This window comes from Lycium ferocissimum, unplaced genomic scaffold (assembly GCF_029784015.1).
Source record: "Lycium ferocissimum isolate CSIRO_LF1 unplaced genomic scaffold, AGI_CSIRO_Lferr_CH_V1 ctg243, whole genome shotgun sequence".
Lineage (NCBI taxonomy): Eukaryota > Viridiplantae > Streptophyta > Magnoliopsida > Solanales > Solanaceae > Lycium > Lycium ferocissimum.
In genome coordinates, this window is record NW_026721548.1 from 311,705 (window position 1) to 328,493 (window position 16,789).

General features: G+C 38.9%; 1 long non-coding RNA gene across 1 annotated transcript; it reads left to right on the forward strand.

Moving 5' to 3' along the window:
- The first annotated feature begins 5,429 nt into the window (after positions 1 to 5,429).
- On the forward strand, positions 5,430 to 6,742 carry LOC132043429 (uncharacterized). Its single transcript, XR_009411801.1, has 3 exons — positions 5,430 to 6,065; positions 6,156 to 6,232; positions 6,326 to 6,742. It is a non-coding gene; the product is annotated as an uncharacterized LOC132043429 (long non-coding RNA).
- Positions 6,743 to 16,789: the final 10,047 nt, after the last annotated feature.

The following is a 16,789-nucleotide window of genomic DNA, read 5'->3' on the forward strand; positions in this document are numbered from 1 at the left end:
AGTGTATACAATAATCAACATCAATGGATTATGGATAGCTTTATTAGCTTTATAGGAACATCATATCATGGACTCTAGATTCTTTAGACATAAGCTTATCATCATCATTATCATACTCATGACATATCTCTTGTCTCATATAGCTATTCATGAACAAGGGCTTTTAATTTTCTTGAAGATAGGACATTCATGAGAAAGGAGGAAATTCATGCCATAAGATTCATGCCTTAGAAAGAAAGGACTAGCCTCACATACCTTTGTCGTTTAACTATTCTATCGCTTGCTCGTTCTCCTTTAATGCACACGTTCTACCTTCAAGAGAATTCGTACCGACATTAGCTACACAATTACAAGAATGTGCTTACTGAAGCTAGAGAAAAAAGCGGCGACATTTCTTTGTTTATATGACTTCCTCCATATTTCATATCAACTCTCAAACATTCGTAACATCATTCATAATATCATAAATAACAATCATCCTTTATCTACATTATCCACATTTCACAATTTCACTTCAATTTCCCCATAATTATGGTCATAATTCACTATTACGTTCTTTCACGTGTAATGCTCATTCCATGTTCTAAATGTCATTCATAATCTACTTACGATCACAACATATCCATATTCATGATTCATTACAACTACTACTCAACAATAGCACTATTCCCACATTTATGACCCATTTTCTATATTCTAGTACAATCCAAGTGTTTCAACTTTTCAATACTTCAAATAATAGGAAAAGGTCATGAAACTCACCTCAGATAGTGTAGAAACAAGCTTTGAGTGGCAATACTCTTCTTACTCCAAAACCCTAGTTCACTTCTCTTGGGATTTCTTGACTTAGATGAACTTTGATGAATTTCATACACTTGATTCACTCGAATTCTTGATATTGATCTTTGATTTCCTTTGTTTTCTTGTGGATGAAGTGTAGAGGATGTTCTAGAGAGTTCATGACTTGTGTGGAATGAAAATGAAATGAATTAAATGAACTTGGGTCTCCTTTTAACAACTTAAAATCTGATCCCGTCGGGCAATTATACGGACACTTATACGGACCGTATAATTTATACGGTCCGTATAAGTAACTGTGAAATGGACCCTTCAGTTTCTGTTCTTTGTGACCATTATACGGTCCGTATAACTGACCGTATAATCCCACCAGTGAGGGATGTTCACTGTGATGGTTCTGCGGTCTATTATACGGACCATATAACCCATCAGTTCACTGAATCTTATTTTCATCACTTCGTTTTGATCTCCGATCCTTATGGAACCTTTTTAACACTTGTTTAGCACTTCATTAACAATCTAAGGGTCGTTATAACTCTTCTCCAAGACGTCTTTAAACTCTCGTTATTTCAATACTCGAAATTCTTGCTCGACACACAACTTATAACTTGCTTTCCTTAACAACTTTCCTCTCTTACATCGAATGTCTTTGGAAATCTTAATTAGGACCATCAAATACTATTTCTTACTTATCAAAGCATCGTATACATCTTACCCTTCATCAGCCTATTCACCGTACGTTAACGGAAATTTTCCAAGGTGGAACATTCTTCCCCCCTTTTGGAACATTCGTCCTCGAATGTTAAGTCATCGAGAATTCTAGAAAATTTTTGCCAGAGTTTACCCTGTAATATGGCACTACCATCCTGTCACAGCAACCCATAATAACATTGCCTCACAGGGCTACAGCACAATAGCAATATAAATTGGCCACACACGACCCATGTGCATAAGAGAAAACATACATACCTCATAATCTCGATGTCTCATCATAGATCTCTTCCGGGAGCTGAAATAAATGCGGATATGTGGACTTCATCTTCTCTTCCGCTTCCCATGTCATCTCTTCTCGGTTGTTATTTCGCCATAAGACTTTAACTGAAGCTACTTCCTTATTCCGAAGTCTCCGTACTTGCCTGTTTAATATGGCAATGGTACCTCTTCATAAACTAGTTTTTCTGTCACTTGAACGTCATCTACTGGCACAATCTTTATAGGATCCCCAACACATTTGCGGAGCATTGAGACATAAAAAACTGGATGGATTAATTCAAGTTCTGAAGGCAAGTCCAATTCATAAGCTACTTGACCCACCTTGCGGATAATCTTATAGGGTCCAATGTATCGAGGACTCAATTTCCCTTTCTTACCAAACCTCATCACCCCTTTTATTGGTGACACCTTCAGAAACACCCAATCGTCAATTTGAAATTCTAGATCTCGCCGGCGGTTGTCCGTATAAGATTTCTGGCGGCTCTGGGCTGTTAACAAGCGATCTCGGATCACCTTGACTTTTTCCACTGCTTGTTGGATCAACTCGGGGCTTATTAATTGTACTTCCCCAATTTTAAACCATCCAATTGGAGATCTACATTTGCTTCCATATAAAACTTCATACGGAGCCATTTGGATGCTAAAATGGTAACTATTGTTATATGCGAACTCAATAAGGGGTAAGTGGTCATCCCAACTACCACCAAAATCTAGAATACATGCTCTTAGCATATCCTCCAAAGTCTGAATAGTACGTTCGGCTTGTCCATCCGTTTGCGGATGAAATGCCGTGCTAAGCTTCACTTGAGTACCCAAACCTTCTTGGAAGGATTTCTAGAACTTGTCTGTAAATTGCCTTCCTCTGTCTGTAATGATGGATATCGGAACACCATGAAGTCTCACAATTTCCTTGATATACAACCTTGCATAATCTTCTGCTGAGTGTGTGGTCCTGACTGGAAGGAAATGAGCTGCTTTCGTCAATCTATCCACAATCACCCAGATAGAATCATACTTGCTTCGGGAACGCGGTAGTCCCATAATAAAATCCATATTGATCACTTCCCATTTCCACGTAGGAATTTCCATCGCTTGCAATAATCCCCCTGGCTTTTGATGTTCTATCTTCACTTGCTGGCAATTTGGGCATTGTGCTACAAATTCTGCTATGTCTCTTAGGGGTGGGCATAAACATCAAAAACCGAAAAATCGGACCGAACCGAATTAGTTCGGTTTTTCGATTTCGGTTTTTTCGGTTTTTCGGTTCGGTTTCGATTTTTTTAAATAAAAAATTCGGTGTTCGGTTCGGTATTCGGTTCCGGTTCACCGGTTCTTCGGTATTCGGTTAAACCGAAAATTTAATAAATAATTTTACTCCCCTCTACTTCAGTTCAGATCACTTAAAAGCCCACTCCACTTTGTGTCTTTCTTAGGCCCACTTTGTGAACTATCTATCCAAATTAGTATTACCAAGCCCATCCTACCTTGACCCAAATTAGTATTACCAGCTACCAGCTATCCATCCAAGTCCAATTCGTCTCCAAGAATTCAACAATCAACATATCAACCATTCAACCCTAACGCCTCCTCCTCTCATCTCCTCTCTTCCTCACGCCTAACCTAACAGTCCGACTCGTCACTCCTCAGTCCTCACACGATCCCCTTGCTCATCCGTCAACGGCGGTGGGAGTTCTCAAGCACCTCACACAAGGTAATTTCATTTTCTCCTTATAATTTCTTTGTTTGATTGTTCTTTCCTTTTCATAAGTTTGAACCTTAATTTCTTTTTTCACCGAACCCTAGCTAGTTTTGGATAAAGAATCACTGAATTTGTAAGTATTGGGTTGGATTTGTTTTAAATTCTTTTCCTTTTCAGTTAGTTTAAATCTTTATTATGGGTGTTAAATTTTCTTAAATTATCAGTGGGTATCTTTAGAATTGTAAAGAAAAGAAGAAGATAACATCTGTTCTTGTAGTTTTGGAGAAATCTGGGCAAGAATTATTTATACTGTAATTGCTAGATTTTCTTTAGGTGCATAACTGCATATTTGCTGCTTCTTGTTCGGTTTTGTTGAGTGTTTGTTGAACTGCTCTACTGCTATAGAGCTCTATTTTTTTTTTCTTTGAAACTGGTAACTGTTGCTATAGAGCTTCTATCTTATAGTTTCTCTTTTTAATTTTTCATAGATGGCGGATGAAACTAGACTAAGTGCGAAATTTGGTTCAGCGATAGCTTACCTAATACAGATGATAGCAATGACATTGACAAGTCACTTGACACCCAGACCCAGGTAACAAAGAAAAGAAAAGAAATAAGTTCTAGGTCAGCGGTTTGGGATCATTTTGATAAGGTCGTTGTGAATGGTATTGGTAAAGTGAGGTGTAGATATTGTAAAAATCTTTATGCCGCTAATACAACTATAAATGGGACAACGGGATTGAGACAACATATAAATTTGAGGTGCCCAGTATATAAAGCCAAGATTGAAACTTGCACTCAGAAAAAGATAAATTTTGCATCTAAGGGTGAGCCGCTTTGGGAATTTGATCAACAATTAATTAGGAGGGCTTTAGTTGAGATGATAATTACGGATGAACTACCATTTAGCTTTGTAGAAAAGGAAGGCTTCAAGAAGTTTATGAATGTAGCCCAACCCTTATTCAAGTTCCTTCCCGTAGAACAATAACAAGAGATTGTTATGAACTTTATGGCGAGTTGAGACTAGATTTGAAGAAGAATTTTAGAGAAGCAAAATCAAAAATCTGCCTTACTACTGACACATGGACATCATTGCAAAGAATTAATTATATGTGTTTATTTGCTCACTATATTGATAAAGATTGGATGTTGCATAAAAAATACTTTTGAATTTTTGCCCTATCACTAGTCATAAGGGTGAGCATATGGCGAGAGGCTATTAGTAATTGTTTGCTTTATTGGAACTTGGATAAGGTTTTTATTCTTCGTTGATAATGCTTCTTCCAACGATGTTACGGTTGGAGAATTGTCAAACAGTTAAATATGTGGGGAACTAATATAATGGATGGTAAGCATCTTCACGTGAGATGTATGGCACACATACTTAATCTAATTGTGCATGAAGGTTTGAAGGAAATTGATGCTTCTGTCAAACGTGTTAGGCAAATGGTGAGGTATGTTAGATCATCTTCGGCAAGGAGAAGTCACTTTAAGAAATGTTGTGAAGTTCAAAGGGTGGATTGTTCTAAAACATTAGAGCTAGATGTGCCTACTAGGTGGAATTCCACCTACTTGATGTTGGATACGGCACAAAACTTTGAAAAGGCCTTTGATAGGTTTGATCTTTTTGATGAGAATTTTAATAATTATCTTTCTACTCATGTTCTTGAAGATGGAAGTGTTGCAGGTCCTCTTCAATCTGATGATTGGGTGAATGTAAGGAATGTGATAAAGTTTCTTGAAAGATTTCACGAGCTCACCGTAAAGGTTTCAGGTTCACATTATGTTACTTCTAATGTTCATTTTGAGGATATATGTGAGCTTGATGTATATTTGAAAGTGTGTTTAGCAAGTGAAGATCTTAATTTGAGTAAAATGGGCGAGCGGATGAGAGAAAAGTTTAAAAAGTATTGGGGTGATCTGAAAAGATGAACAAAATGATTTTTATTGCTTAGTGTTGGATCCTCGTAATAAGTTTGTGTATGTTAGCTTTGGGCTTGAAGAGCTATTTGGGGAGGAAGTAGGAAAGAAAGTAAGCGAAGGAGTGTATGATTATATGAAATCTTTGTTTGTAGAGTATCTCAAAAATTATTCAAGAGAATTTCATCATAAATCATCTCCATCTGCATCTTCTTCATCTCAATGCTCATCTGATGTATCTTCTAGTTCTGACACCTCTTTGAGAGCAAAAGCTTTGAGAACTAAGCTTCAGTTGAAGAAACAAAGGAAGATTACGGATGTGGGGGTGCTAAATTGGAGTTGGATAAATACATTAGTGAAGAACAAGAGCCTGAAGATGAATGTGTTGAGTTTAAGGTCTTAGATTGGTGGAAAATAAATGCTCCTAGATTTCCCGTGCTTTCGGAGTTGGCTCGTGATGTGTTGGCTATTCCGGTTTCTAGTGTGGCATCGGAATGTGCATTTAGTACCGGTGGACGTATTCTTGATCCATTTAGAAGTTCATTGACTCCTAAATGTGTGCAATCTCTTATTTGTGCCCAAGATTGGCTTAGAGAAGAGACTAAACCAGTTAGTGTGGAAGAAAGTTTGGAGTATCTTGAGCAACTTGAACTTGGTAAGGTTTTATATTTTTTTTTGTGTTTGTTAGTGCAAAAATCATATACTTATTTATGTTGTATGACATATTTGATTAAATTTCCTTTAGAGATAGCAAATAGTGGAAGAGATCCTTGCATTGTTGATGTTTGATTTAGGGAGTTTGATTGCAATTTGCTACTAGTGGTAAGTTTAATATTTTATTTTGTATTTTTATTCTTTTATCTTGAAAGTTATATTCTAATTTTTGATTTTGTCTTATTTTTTATTATGTTCAAGTTCAACAATGCCTCCTAATGCTCGCTCACATGTTTGGGAATATTTTGCGGTAGTTCAAGAAAATAAAGAAGGGCGTAAATTAAGGTGCTTGACATGTGGTATGATACTTAAATATAATTCAAGAGTGAATGGCACAGGTTCGTTGATGAAACATATTGGGAAATGTTTTGAGCGTCAACAAGAGAGGCAAATTCGCCTTCAAATTTGAGCTTGTGTTTTGAATTTGGTGAATGTCGGACCGAATTGTGATTGCTAGTGTTGTGTTAAGACAATGGATTTAAGACTTAGTTTGTGACAGCTAATTTTTTGTATTTGGAGCTAAATTTTAAGACATTTGTGTTGTTTATTTATGTTGTTTGGCAGTTTGGCTGCTGCTCGTTTTAAGCTTATGTTATATTGTTATTTGTGTTGCTTGTTTTTGCCTTGTGCGTTGTTTTGCTGATCTTTGGCTGGCTATTGTTATTGTTTTAAGTTGAAGGCTTTAAGCCTAGTGGTTTAGTTTTGCTCTTTGTACATTCTTTGTTCTTGCCTTTGATTTTTGCTTGCCAATTTCTTTGCTCTTGATTTTGGTTGAATTTCTTGCTCTTGTTTTTGTATTAGTGTTGTGTTGCTTATCCTTTGTGTTGCTGCTTGATTTTTTTCATTTTTGTATCTGCTACTCTTGATTTTTGTGCCAACTTTACTGTTCTCTTGATTTTCGGGTGGGCTGTGTCCTACTTGGCTGCTGCTAGCCTGCTAAGGATTTTTGTGCCAATTGATAAAAGAGTTTGCTATGTGTCTTCTGTATTTGCCTATTTGGGGCGGTGATAGCATGTTTTTGTGGTTAGTACTTAGTAGTACATTACAAGCTTTATCAGGGAGGTAGTATTTGGCTCTGCTTCAAGCAATTGACATAAGCAGCAAAATTTTACATGTTATGCTAAATGGGTTCTTCTGAAGAAAGTTATAGGAGTAACTACAAACTAATATTACCTTTGATTCTTTGAATATATTATTAATTATTTTTCCTGTTTCGTGACATCTCAAAACATGAAACAATTGTATATAGTATTGTCTGCTACGACCAATCAATCAAGTATCCCAGTCTCTAACAAGTAGAAAACCGAATTAGAAAAACCGAAATCGAACTTCAAAAAATCGAACCGAACCGAATTAATTCGGTGCGGTGTTCGGTGTCCACTTTTAAAAAACCGAAATCGAAAAAATCGAACCGAAGAACCGAACGCCCACCCCTAATGTCTCTTTTCATGTCATCCCACCAATATATCAACTTGAGATCATGATACATCTTTGTCGTTCCTGGATGGATAGAATACCGAGAATAATGAGCTTCTTCTAAAATTCGACGTCGTAATTCTGCAACATTTGGAACGCATAGCCTGCTTCGGTATCTAAGAATTCCATCTATAGAAGTTTCAAATGGAGACTCCTCTTTTGCATGACATGCATCTCTATAATGATTCAATTTAGGATCTTCATACTGTCGCTCTTTCACTTCCATATCTAAGGACGAAATTGTGGGATTACTAACACTGACTCCTGCATCACCTGAATCAATTATACGTACTCCAAGATTTGCTAATTGGTGGAGTTCATGAATCAATTCTTTCTTCTCCGAAGGAACTTCATATAGGCTACCCATAGAGCGGCGGCTAAGCGCATCTGCAACTACATTTGCCTTTCTGGGGTGGTATAAAATGTTCACATCATAGTCTTTCAATAATTCTAACCACCGCCTTTGCCGCAAGTTTAAGTCCTTCTGTTTGAAAATGTATTGGAGACTCTTGTGATCTGTATAGATATCAACATGCACACCATACAAATAATGTCTCCATATCTTTAATGCATGAATAACGGCAGCCAATTCAAGATCATGAGTTGGGTAGTTCTTTTCATGTTTCCGCAGCTGTCTCGAAGCATAAGCAATGACTTTACCGTGCTGCATCAATACACATCCTAACCCCACGCCAGAAGCATCACAATACACAACATAGCCATCTAGCCCTTCTGGGAGTGTTAAGACTGGAGCTGAGGTCAACCTGCTCTTCAACTATTGGAAGCTATGCTCACAAGCATCATTCCACTGAAATTTTGCCGACTTCTGGGTTAGCTTCGTCAATGGGGCTGAAATAGATGAAAAGCCCTCTATGAACCTCCTATAATAACCTGCCAATCTCAGAAAACTACGAACTTCTGTAGGCGTCGTAGGCCTTGGCCAAGTCTTCACAGCTTCAATTTTTTGAGTATCAACCCTAATGCCATCATCTGAAATAACATGACCTAAGAATGTCACAGAATTAAACCAAAACTCGCATTTTGGAAATTTTGCATACAACTCCCGAGTTTGAAGAATTCCAAGAACAATACGTAAATGGTCTGCATGTTCTGATTCTGTGCGAGAATACACCAGAATGTCATCAATGAATACTATTACGAATAAATCCAAGAGAGGCCTGAATACATTATTCATTAGATTCGTGAACACTGTCGGGGCATTAGTTAACCCAAACGACATCACTCGGAATTCATAATGGCCATATCTCGTTCTGAAGGCTGTCTTGGGAATATCTTCTTCTCTAACTCTCACTTGATGGTAACCCGACCTCAAGTCGATTTTGGAAAACCACTTGGCACCTTGTAGCTGATCAAATAAATCATCAATTCTCGGAAGAGGATATTTATTCTTTATCGTCATTTTATTAACTGTCTATAATCAATGCACATTCGTAGGGAGCCATCTTTCTTTCTTACAAATAGGACAGGTGCTCCCCACGGTGATGAACTGGGTCTAATAAACCCCTTCTCAAGCAAATCTTTCAACTGTGCCTTTAGCTCTTTTAATTCTGCCGGAGCCATTCGGTAAGGAGGAATAAAAATAGGCTTGGTATCCGGCAACACATCAATAGCGAAATCGATTTCTCTTTATGGAGGAAGGCCTGGAAGTTCGTCTGGGAATACATCCGGAAATTCATTCACTACCGGAACAGATTGAAAAGTTGGCGACTTTGCTTCGGTGTCATGTACTCGGACTACGTGATAAATATAGCCCTTAGCTATCATTTTTCTTGCCTTAAGGTAGGAAATAAACCTACCTCTTGGAGTTGCCGTATTACCTTTCCATTCAAGCACGGGCTCTCCCGGAAATTGAAATCGAACTACTTTCATTCGGCAATCAACATTAGCATAACATGAGGCCAACCAATCCATACCCATAATCACATCAAAATCTAACATTTCCAGCTCAACTAAATCAGCTTTAGTTTGGCGATCACATATCACAATCATACAATCTTTGTATACTTGTCTAGCTATCACGGGATCACCAATCGGAGTAGATAACTCAAAAGGTTTAATTGGCTCGGGTTTCACCCCAATACGATTAGCAACATATGGAGTAATATAAGATATGTAGAACCGGATCTATCAATGCATACACATCATGAGAAAATACGGACAATGTACCGTAACCACATCCGGGGAGGACTCAAGATCGTCGTCCTAAAGCATACATACGGGGTGAGTGGTGCCGAAGTAGATGCTCCCCCTCGGCCTCTACCTCGGCCTCTTTGGAATGCGAGGGTATGCGCCGCCGGGCGCACCGAGGAAAACCAGCCGCCGGATCTGGCCGGACCCCAACTTCACGCTCATCGACGGACGATCTCTCGTCATGTGCACCCGACCACAAGTATAACAAGCATCCGAACCACGCGGCACCGTGTCAGTGTAATCTACCACACCGATCGCATCGCGGTGCGGAGGTCTCGACTATAATCTCCCCAAATCGTGAACACGAGGCCTTCGAACTTTGACCCGTCCCCGAACGGAAGGAGCGATCAAATCTCCACACTTCGTAAATCGGGGAGGTGCACTAGTCGCGACCGGCTCGAGTATCTAGAATGCGTACGTCTTGATCCCCTATAATCCTTTGCCAAGCCCATAGATCTGGCCCTTTTACTTTGCCCTCTATCAACATCACGATCACTCCTTTGTGGAGGTTGTTGTCCTTCTAGATTTTGGGCATGGGATTGAATGCGGGAAATATCCATCCCATCTTGCAACGAGGCCGTTAAACAATCCTTGAACAAATGTGGCCCCAAGCCACTCACAAATCTATGCAACCAATCTCCCATGTCGGCTACTATAGTCGGGGCATATCTAGCCAAAGAGTTAAATTGAAGGCTATACTCCCGGGCGCTCATATTTCCTTGCTTCAAATTTAAAAATCTATCCGCTCTAGTTTGGCGGACCTCGGGTGGCAAATAATGGCGAATAAAGGCATCTACGAATTCTTGCCAAAACGGGAGGAGGCACATTCTCTTTTCTCGATACCATCCAATTATTATACCATAATACCGCCACATCTCGGAGTCTATAAGAGGCCTACTCCACGGATTCGGTTTCGGAGGCATGAATAATCCGCAATGTTCTCAACATTTCATCAATAAAGCCTTGCGGATCTTCGTCCGGCTTTGACCCAAAGAATTTCGGAGGATTTAAACTCATGAAGTCACGGGCTCTGGTACTAGCTGACCGATCACTTGGGCTCGCATTTTGCCGTTGTACCTGGGCGGCAACCAACTGTCTCAATAAATGAATGGCTTCGGTCACTTGTTGACCCGAAGTAGCCGGTGGAGGGACTGGAGGCATAGGAGCTGGAGCTGAAGCCCCTTCTTGCTCTTCCGTAATAGGCGGAGTAGTGGAGGCATTAGATGGAGTCTCATTGTGTGATTCACCCTCATATACATTCATTGGCGGCTCTCTTTCTGCCCTCCTTTTCATCGTAGTCTTGCCCTTCTGGGCAGCTTTAGCTTTTCCTTTTGGCGGCATTTCTGAAATCACAACACTCTATTAGGGAGGATAAAATCTTATAACACAGCTCTATCGCACGATCTCATAAGAAGAAAGATGGTCATTTTTCCTAAATGCCCTGTAGCCTCCTGTTTATTAGCGTGGCGCGCAACACACCATAAACAAGATTCTACTAGACACGGCTCGTAGACACTTCCTAGAATCGAACACTTGCTACGATACCACTTCTGTCACGACCCGAGTAGGGCCATACGGGTATCCGGGGCTAACCGCCGAACGCCACCCATTCTGTTACTCATCTTCTCTCATTCATAATATATATATATACACACTCATAATCATAGAAATGATTAGCATCTGAAACATATTTACTTTATATACATAAGCCCTTCGGCTATCAAAATAATATATATGCATGCATATACATGAAAGACTGTGAGACCATACTACCCACACCGCGTATCTACGAGCCTCTACTAGAGTACTAGACATATGGACGGGACAGGACCCCGTCGTACCCAAAATGTATATACATAAAAATACTGTCTCAAAATAGCACCTCCGGAATAAAGGAGGGCTCCTGTAAATCTGCTGATAGCTCTTATGGATCCGCACCGTCTCCCTGTCTACCTGTGGGCATAAACACAGCATCCAAGGAAACGGACGTCAGTACGAACATTGTACTGAGTATGTAAGGCATAAACAATAATAAGACATCAATGAAATAAGGGAGCATCAAATGAGGAGCAATTCTGTAACTGGCTGTGATCATAAAAGAAATAATGCATGCTAGCTTACTTCATAATCATCATCATGTCATGTATGCATATATGTATAAGCTGCCCGACCATATAGGTACGGTGTGATAATCAATAACATTAGCCTGCGTCCAGGCCTCCCGCGTCCGGGGTACCATCTCATGCCGCCCACTAGTGGTGTCTGCCCATGCCATCTGGCCATGGTGTAAAGCTGCCCGCCTTAGCGGTGACTGCCCGGCCATATAGGCGCAGTGTAATATCATCATCATATGCTCATCATAATATGCTCATCATAATATACTTATTATAGTACATGCATGGAACTCAAGGACGATTATACTTTATCGGGGTGACATAAGGTCGTGATCCCCCGATTACATTATGGAGCATTCATAAACATGCTGCCTCACCCTGAAGGAATTAACATATAAGGTGAGTGTATACAATAATCAACATCAATGGATTATGGATAGCTTCATTAGCTTTATAGGAACATCATATCATGGACTCTATATTCTTTAGACATAAGCTTATCATCATCATTATCATACTCATGACATGTCTCTTGTCTCATATAGCTATTCATGAACAAGGGCTCTTAATTTTCTTGAATATAGGACATTCATGAGAAATGAGGAAATTCATGCCATAAGATTCATGCCTTAGAAAGAAAGGACTAGCCTCACATACCTTTGTCGTTTAACTATTCTATCGCTTGCTCGTTCTCCTTTAATGCACACGTTCTACCATCAAGAGAATTCGTCTACACAATTACAAGAATGTGCTTACTGAAGCTAGAGAAAACTGGGCCGTATTTCCTTTGTTTATATGACTTCCTCCATATTCCATATCAACTCCCAAACATCCGTAACATCATTCATAATATCATAAATAACAATCATCCTTTATCTATATTATCCACATTTCAGAATTTCACTTCAATTCCCCCATAATCCTGGTCATAATTCACTATTACGTTCTTTCACGTATAATGCTCATTCCATGTTCTAAATGTCATTCATAATCTACTTACGATCACAACATATCCATATTCATGATTCATTCCAACTACTACTCAACAATAGCACTATTCCCACATTTATGACCCATTTTCTATATTCTAGTACAATCCAAGTGTTTCAACTTTTCAATACTTCAAATAATAGGAAAAGGTCGTGAAACTCACCCCAGATAGTGTAGAAACAAGCCTTGAGTGGAAATACTCTTCTTACTCCAAAACCCTAGTTCACTTCTCTTGGGATTTCTTGACTTAGATGAACTTTGATGAATTTCATACACTTGATTCACTCGAATTCTTGATATTGATCTTTGATTTCCTTTGTTTTCTCGTGGATGAAGTGTAGAGAATGTTCTAGAGAGTTCTTGACTTGTGTGGAATGAAAATGAAATGAATTAAATGAACTTGGGTCTCCTTTTAACAACTTAAAATCTGATCCTGTCGGGCAATTATACGGACATTTATACGGTCCGTATAAGTGATCGTGAAATGGACCCTTCAGTTTTTGTTCTCTGTGACCATTATACGGTCCATTATACATTTTATACGGTCCGTATAACTGACCGTATAATCCCACCAGTGAGGGATGTTCACTGTGATGGTTCTGCGGTCTATTATACGGACTGTATAACATTATACGGACCGTATAATCGATCGTATAACCCATCAGTTCACTGAATCTTATTTTCATCACTTCGTTTGATCTCCGATCCTTATGGAACCTTCTTAACACTTGTTTAGCACTTCATTAACAATCTAAGGGTCGTTATAACTCTTCTCCAAGACGTCTTTAAACTCTCATTATTTCAATACTCGAAATTCTTGCCCGACACACAACTTATAGCTTGCTTTCCTTAACAACTTTCCTCTCTTACCTCGAATGTCTTTGGAAATCTTAATTAGGACCATCAAATACTATTTGTTACTTATCAAAGCATCGTATATGTCTTACCCTTCGTCAGGCTATTCACCGTACGTTAACGAAAATTTTCCAAGGTGTAACAGGTTCGAACCCAGAACCTCGAGATATTATGCGAATGACAAAAATTAAAGACCGCCAATTTGAGGGGTAAAAATTAAAGACCAGTACCTTTGAAGGGCAATCCGCACAAAAAAAATGTTTCCAATTCGCTGTTTAATGAGTTCAGTTCATTGTAGGAGGTGCTTTCATTTCTTATTTTCTTTAATTAATTTCTATGGAATTGTTAATAGGAAAACTATGTATATCTACATATTAAGGATAAATATTTACGAAACGTGACGATAGTTTTCCTTATTTACAAAACATGAAGAATAATTACAAAGAAGTCAAGTATATTGAGTCCAGAATTTATTTATTTTTCTCTGCAGAGTATGATTAGTGTATGAATACAGTATGTATATTCATACAACTTTCATACACGATTCACACATTTTTTTTCATGCTCACCCGAAAATAGTCAGATCTGGTCGTGTTTGTCCATTCCGGCATGTCGCCGTTGAAGCAACACCATTAACAGTACACGTCGCCACCCCCGCTATCCTCTTCCCTCCGCCACCAGATCTCCGGCGTTGCTCCGGCGTTTCGCCTTTGAAGTAACACCACCACCCCCGCTATCCTCTTCCCTGCACACTAGATCTGAGACTCCGAGACCAAGCAAATCGAAGAAAATAAATTCGTCAAAAATTTTAAAAAAAGTTGACCGAATTTTGGACAGATTTTTGGTCAACTTTGGAGGGGTATATCTCATAGTATATTAGGAGTTTTAAGGTGTTCCAAAACCCTAAAATGAAGTTCGTCGAATCTAGTTTCCAACGCAACAAACTACTCGTCGATACGACATCGAAGTACAGAATTATGGACATTACAAGTTAGGCTGACAAAGCAGAGACGCACTGCTACAATACCCGGGTTGCTACAGTACTCGACCCAACACACCTATAAATATCCCTCTAACCCATCATTTTTCATCAATTTTCACCATCTTCTTATCTACCACACTTCTAAAGAGTTCTTGAAAGCTCTTGAGGGTTCCATAACTTTCCATAATCTTCCATAATCCTCCATAATCTTCTATAACCTTTTCATATCATCAAGAGAGAATATCAACATCAAAAACCTCAAAGAAAATTCATGGAAGGTAATTTTTCTTATTTCTCTTCAAGGTAGCAATGAACTTGATCTTGGAAAAGGGTGAATAAAGTGAAGTTCTTCTACTATAAAGTATGTTCTTCCTATTATTTACATGATTGAGATGATGTAAAGGTTTAACAATTCATAGAGAGAAAAGAATCATACGAGAAAAATCATAAAGAGTTGAATTAAAGTTGATGGCCATGAGCGAGTTTGAAAGAGAGTTTTGGATTAACTTCAGATTAAATTAAATATAATTCTTTGATTATGGTATTATGGATGTTGTTATGGTTGGTTGAAAAATTGGACAAATGTCGTGTGGGGCATTTTATGGAATATATTGGTGTTGATAATATTGTGGTTGATGTTGGTATTGTTGTTGGTTCTTTGGATTGTGATTTCGGGCTAGGCATATAAATAGAGAGATCTTTGTATATTTGGTCTGAAAAAGATTTCATTTGAATGATTGAGACAAGTGTATGATATTGAGCCTAATGATAATATGGATGGTTTATGTGTAGAGTTGCAAGCTTGGAAGAATAAATGTTGAACGATTAAGGTGACCGAAAGGTATGTTAAGGCTAGTCCCTTTCTTTCAAAGGCATGATTCTTAAGCTAGGATTCCGTCCATATTTCTATGCCGTTTTTATTCCCAAAAGTAAGAATTCAATATTTCCAAAGCTCCTATGATGTTAAATGAAAAATGTTCTATAATGATTGTGACGATGATGATGATTCTATTCTAGAAATTCCGAAGCTACGATTTGAGAGCATTATGAGATTATTGAGCCATTCCATGAATCCATTGATCTTACTTATTGTTGATGGTCTCACCTCATGTTACTCGTTCCTTCGAGGTGAGATATAGCGAAGATAATGATTCTATTTTCAATGCTATCTAAGTTCATGGTTTTAGATACTCTCATGACATTATCGATTTCAACTTACATGGTTGATCCTTCAAGGAATGATATAGTGATAATGATAATCCTAATTATGATGTTGACTTCATTTATGTATTTTTTTTCTATGTATGTATGTATGCATTGCACTCCCACTGATCAGTTGGGGATGACATCGAGTCCGAAGAACGGTACGGATGACAGGAATCTAGGCCCGAAAGGGTTGGGTACGAAAACACAAGTCCTTTCGAAGGGCCGGATTGATTACACCGAGTCCCAAAAGGGCGGGGTACGGATGACACCGAGTCTCGAAAGGGCCGGGTACGAATAATACGGAGTGCCGAAAGGGGCGGGTACGGATAATACCGAGTCCCGAAAGGGTCGAGTACGGATGACATCGAGTCCCGAAAAGGGCCGAGTACGGATATGACAGATGTGTGTATAGTAAGTGTATGTGAATGCTTATGTATGCATGTTGTGTATGGCTGTGTATGAAATGTTTTTCCTGTAGATGAGTAGTTTACATGACAGAGATTGTAAGAAGAGTACGAGGTATAATTACTCACTTTATCTTATGTTATCTTCATTCTGCTATCATACTACTATTCATGCCTTACATACTCAACATATTGTTTGTACTGGCGTCCCTTCTTGTGGACGCTGCGTTCATGCCCGTAGGTGCAAGTAGACGAGATGAGGAACATTCGTAGTAGGCTGCTTTCAGGTATCAGTTTTGATTGGTGGGCTCCATCTCGTCCTGGAGCATTGTCGTGTCTGAGTTGTATATGTTTTTTTTTGTGACAAGAGGGTATGTCAGGGGCAGTGTCCCGACTTGTGTACTTCAGTCATGTTCATAGAGGCTTT